Source organism: Pecten maximus, chromosome 13 (assembly GCF_902652985.1).
Source record: "Pecten maximus chromosome 13, xPecMax1.1, whole genome shotgun sequence".
Classification (NCBI taxonomy): domain Eukaryota; kingdom Metazoa; phylum Mollusca; class Bivalvia; order Pectinida; family Pectinidae; genus Pecten; species Pecten maximus.
The window spans coordinates 38178538-38184537 of NC_047027.1; the positions used below are offsets into that span (position 1 = coordinate 38178538).

The window sequence follows — 6000 nt, forward strand, 5'->3', positions numbered from 1 at the left end:
TTGTAATAGTTGAATTCTTTTGCATAATATTATTTTAATAGTTGAATTCATTAACACAATATTATTGTAACAGTTGGATTTGTTTACATAATATTATCGTAACAGTTAAATTTGTTTACATGATATTATTGTAATAATTGAAATCATTCAATCTGTGGTTATTATGATACATTACGAATGTCTGTCTTGTTACAGGGAGTATCATCGTGACTTACTCAATCAGTGGCGCTCTCTCTAATGTCAACTCCACAGTCTACGGAATGTGTGAGTCAATACAGAACGGATCGACTTTTACCTTCAACTCTCAGTCGGTAACACTTTCCGGCTACCTCACTGTGGGAGGAGTGTCATACTACGGCGTCCATTGTGGTCCTATCGTAAGTGTTAGTCAGTACATAAATGTGTTTGAAGGATTACAATGTCATCAGTGATTATCTGTTCTACTTTATCTATATGTTTTATATCAATATAAAGCCTCAATGTTAAACAACACAGAATCTTATTTCTGCCTTATCCACCCAATCCCTATGTATACAGGGGCCACGATGGCCGAGTGGTTAAGGTGTACGACACTTTAACACTAGCCCTCCACCTCTGGGTTGCGAGTTCGAAACCTACATGGGGCAGTTGCCAGGTACTGACCATAGGCCGGTGGTTTTTCTCCACGTACTCCGGCTTTCCTCCACCTCCAAAACCTGGCACGTCCTTAAATGACCCTGGCTGTTAATAGGACGTTAAACAAAACAAACCGATCCTTATTTATACTTATTAACATGATGGAGGTACTTTGCTTTTCTCCTTTTGAGATTCAATGAGTTAAAGTTTTATTGTTTCAAATCGTTTCTAAATTCATTACGATGTACACAGTAAGACTGTATATGTAGAAGGCAGAGCATAATACATATTGAATAAACATACCAAAACCTAAAATGACCGATTTATTTGATTGTGCATAATTATATCACTGTATAGTATTATTGATCTTCTTCAGTCCACCACCACCACTCCAGAATCCGAACTCAGCAATGTACAGATGGCTTTGATTATCGCCCTGGCAGTTGTGTCCGTGCTTCTCATTGTAACCATCTTGGCAATCGTCTTCTGGAAGTGTAAAATACACCCAAAGACCAAGACTAGAGGTAAGAGTCTGAGTGAGAAAGATCAAGAGGTAAGAGTCTGAGAGACCAAGACAAGAGGTAAGAGGCTGAGTGACAAAGACCATGCAAGACAAGAGGTAAGATTCTGAGTGAGAAAGATCAAGAGGTAAGAGTCTGAATGACCAAGACAAGAGGTAAGAGTCTGAGTGACAAAGACCAAGACAAGCGTTAAAGAGTTTGAGTGACAAAGACCAAGACAAGAGGTAAGAGTCTGAATGACCAAGACAAGAGGTTAGAGTCTGAGTGACAAAGACCAAGACAAGCGTTAAAGAGTTTGAGTGACAAAGACCAAGACAAGAGGTAAGAGTCTGAATGACAAAGACCAAGAGAAGAGGTAAGAGTCTGAGAGACCGAGACAAAAGGTAAGATTCTGAGTGACAAAGATCAAGACAAGAGGTTAGAGTCTGAGTGACAAAGACCAAGACAAGAGGTAAGTATCTGAGTGACAAAGACTAAGACAAGAGGTAAGAGTCTGAGTGACAAAGACTAAGACAAGAGGTAAGAGTCTGAGTGACAGAGACCAAGACAAGAGGTAAGAGTCTGAGTGACAAAGACCAAGACAAGAGGTAAGTGTCTGGGTGACAGAGACCAAGACAAGAGGTAAGAGTCTGAGTGACAAAGACTAAGACAAGAGGTAAGAGTCTGAGTGACAAAGACCAAGACAAGAGGTAAGTATCTGAGTGACAGAGACCCAGATAAGAGGTAAGATTCTTAGTGACAAAGATCAAGACAAGAGGTAAGAGTCTGAGTGACGAAGGTTACAAAATCCAGGAGAATAATGCAGTCCTGTGAAAATCTGTTATTCTAACCTGAAAAAGATGATATAACGTCAAACTTTTAAGAAACAAAATGGAGGTTAATCTTAAAAGCAAACACGAGAAAAGGGTAAGTCACAATGTGTGATGAATATTTTCTACCAGGTACATGAAAATCAAGAAAAAATTACAAGTGATATTGAAGCAATATCAGAATAAGTCTTAGACAAGATTGGAGAGATATTCTAGAATTGTTATACTTGAAAATTGAAAAACGCTTTGTACATTTAATATTTTACTTTAATCATGTTGATACCATGTTAGAACCATGACGTCATAAACATGTCAATCAAGGTTCCTCTTCGTTATAAGACAGGTTGGCAAAACCCCAGAGGACATACCATAACCTATGTATAATGTTGCAGTTGAAAATGAATACGGTTATGTGTGGAAATACAGCATATACAATCTGTATACAGTATAAACTGAAAAGTGATTGCATTACAGAAAACATTTCAATATGATTTTTCCAGATCTTAGCAAGTATCAAGGTTACCTGGACCAACCTCAGACAATTGAGGATATCCTGTTCCGGGAACAGTCCTTCATGAGTATCCGTGAGAAGTCTCTCGGTATACCCCAGGCTCCAGCGGCCACCAACATCAACAGTCTGGGATACAACCCCGAGAAAAAAATGCCCCTTCCATAATCCCTAGACTGTGATATTCGAGGACCATTTCACGGTTATCTGTGGAACGAGCAGCAACTCTGTGATATTGTGTGTATAGTTTATTGTATATAACTGTAATATTTTTGTTGAACTTTTGTAATAGCAACAATCTTTTCTTGATATTTTTTATCTACAATTTAGTTTGTATAATCATAGAAAGAAATTATGATATAGTCTCGGATATGTATATACAAATGTCATATACATATCCTGCAGAAATATCCGTCCATATCCTTAACAAGTATCTGTCCATATCCTTCAGAAGTAACTGTCAATATCTTAAAAAGTTTCCGTCCATATTCTTAAGAGGTATATCCGTCCATACTTTTGCAAGTATATAAAATGTATCTATATCCTTTACAGGTATCTATTTATATCCATAAGAAGTGTCCATCCATATCCTTAAGAAGTATCTGTCCATACTTTTACAAGTATATATCTATATTCTTAACAAGTATCTGTCCATATCCTTAAGAGGTATCCATCCATGATTTTCAAAGTACTGTCCATATTTACTATGTTTATACATTTTTTACCTATATTCAATTAATACAATTGTTATGATGTGTTTACTATAATAACAATGCCTTATACAATTTATTAGATTAATATTGAGAGTTTATCGACGATTTATAATGCAGCTGACCGTTTCTAGTGATGACTGGTAGTCGAGGTATGATATTGTTTTATATAATACCATATTGTATTGGACAATGATCTGTTAGGAGAGTTACATCAATGCTTGATTTGCCTGAAACAGTGAAAAACAAGAAACAGTAGAATGTGTTATAAGAATAGAAATTTTAATATTAACCATTGTGAAATCATTAAATCATAATTTGAATACATATAATCTTTATGTTATATATAATGAAAGACAACATCAAACTTTTCAAAATCAGTTTTAAGTTTTTGTACAGGATTTTTATGAATTACAAACATATGTGATTTCTATGTTGTCCTAATTTTTGAACCCTTTGTTGGTGTCGGATGAAGATCAAGATAAATTTAAAAATTGATTGCTACTAACAATGCCGTTAACACTGATGGTAGTTATGTTTGTTACATTATTACATTTGATTTATGTATATTTAGAGGATTTTTTTACTTAGATGTTGACTCATCTCAATCATGTCAAGACACATTTCGGCACTATACATAATTTCTATTTTATCCCCGATATGTTTCTCTTCATGTCAATCATATTATGAGCTGGTTCTCGTGTTTTGGATCGACAGATGGAAGTTGTATATTGCAGGAAACAGTTTTATGCTCAAACACCGTCTCTAAGCTTTTATCATTTCTTTCGTTGGCTCAACTTATGAAAAGTGAATTTTGAATTATCTTACTGGAGTGCAACCTTCAATAGAAACAAATTAATTTTAATGGTTGATGACCTATACTTTATCAATTAAAGATAATCACGATGATTATGACAATGCAAATCATTTTCCATCAAGATGTATATTTTTCCCTTCTTTAAACAACTGCTACATTTGACTTCATTTTGACAATTTCGATATTCAAACTGTTAGTATTAACATAGACCTGTGCGATCAAATAACTTGTATTGATATCTTTTTAATATCTAATAAAGTTTTACACGTTTTTCAAGCATTCTTAAAAGTGTTGTCTTGTATTCTTTCCTACAACATTCACACTCAGCCAAATATTGGGGAGACGGCTTGATTGTCCTGTTCCCATGGTAACACAGACAGTAACACAGTTACCGAAGAGTTTCTTTCTATCGGGTCAATGAAAATACCAAGAAACCTCAGTTATCATTTATGTATTTTGACTTGGAGAGAAGATTATCATATTAATATAGTATTGTGACGTCTATGCTAAAGCTCTGTGTCAAATTAAAGAATGTGGAGGGGTGTTGCGAGAAACACTAACAGTCAGGGTTGTATGAGAACGGGTGTCTTGGGGAACACCAACAGCCAGGGTCATATGAGGACGGGTGTCTATTGAACACCAACAATCAGGGTCATATGAGAACGGGTTTCTAGGGGGACACCAACAGCCAGGGTCATATGAGGACGGGTGTCTAGGGGAACACCAACAGTCAGGGTCATATGAGGACGGGTTTCTAGGGGGACACCAACAGTCAGGGTCATATGAGAACGGGTTTCTAGGGGGACACCAACAGTCAGGGTCATATGAGGACGGGTTTCTAGGGGGACACCAACAGTCAGGGTCATATGAGAACGGGTGTCTAGGGGAACACCAACAGTCAGGGTCATATGAGGACGGGTGTCTAGGGGAACACCAACAATCAGGGTCATATGAGAACGGGTTTCTAGGGGGACACCAACAGTCAGGGTCATATGAGGACGGGTGTCTAGGGGAACACCAACAGTCAGGGTCATATGAGGACAGGTGTCTAAGGGGACACCAACAATCAGGGTCATATGAGGACAGGTGTCTAAGGGAACACCAACAGTCAGGGTCATATGAGGACAGGTGTCTAAGGGGACACCAACAATCAGGGTCATATGAGGAGGGGTGTCTAGGGGGACACCAACAATCAGGGTCCTATGAGGACAGGTGTCTTGGGGGACACCAACAGCCAGGGTCATATGAGGACAGGTGTCTATTGAACACCAACAATCAGGGTCATACGAGGACGGGTGTCTAAGGGAACACCAACAGTCAGGGTCATATGAGGAGGGGTGTCTAAGGGGACACCAACAATCAGGGTCATATGAGGAGGGGTGTCTAGGGGGACACCAACAGTCAGGGTCATATGAGGACAGGTGTCTAGGGGAACACCAACAGTCGGGGTCATATGAGGACGGGTGACTAGGGGACACCAACAGTCAGGGTCCTATGAGGACGGGTGTCTAGGGGAACACCAACAGACAGGGTCATATGAGGACGGGTGTCTAGGGGGACACCAACAGTCAGGGTCATATGAGGACGGGTGCCTAGGGGGACACCATTAGTCAGGGTCATATGAGGACGGGTGTCTAGGGGGACACCAACAGTCAGGGGCATATGCGGAAGGGTGTCTAGGGGGACACCAACAGTCAGGGTGATATGAGGACGGGTGTCTAGGGGATCACCAACAGTCAGGGTCATATGAGGACAGGTGTCTAGGGGGACACCAACAGCCAGGGTCATATGAGGAGGGGTGTCTGGTGGGACCCCAACAGTCAACGGATTTTGATAAAGCTTCATATGCTTGTCAGTCAGGAATACCTCGAATGATTTTTAGTTTGCCAAGGTTAAGGATAAAGTCATATATATTTCTTAATGAAAAAGAGAGAATGTTTCAGGTTGGCAAGATCATCATATTAACGATTTACATTTGTATATATAAAAAAAAAAAAGATAAATAAAAATCTTTGTCAGT

General features: G+C 38.9%; 1 pseudogene; it reads left to right on the top strand.

Moving 5' to 3' along the window:
- Positions 1–4261, top strand: part of LOC117340757 — a 100501-nt pseudogene extending 96240 nt beyond the window's left edge.
- The last annotated feature ends 1739 nt before the right edge of the window (positions 4262–6000 follow it).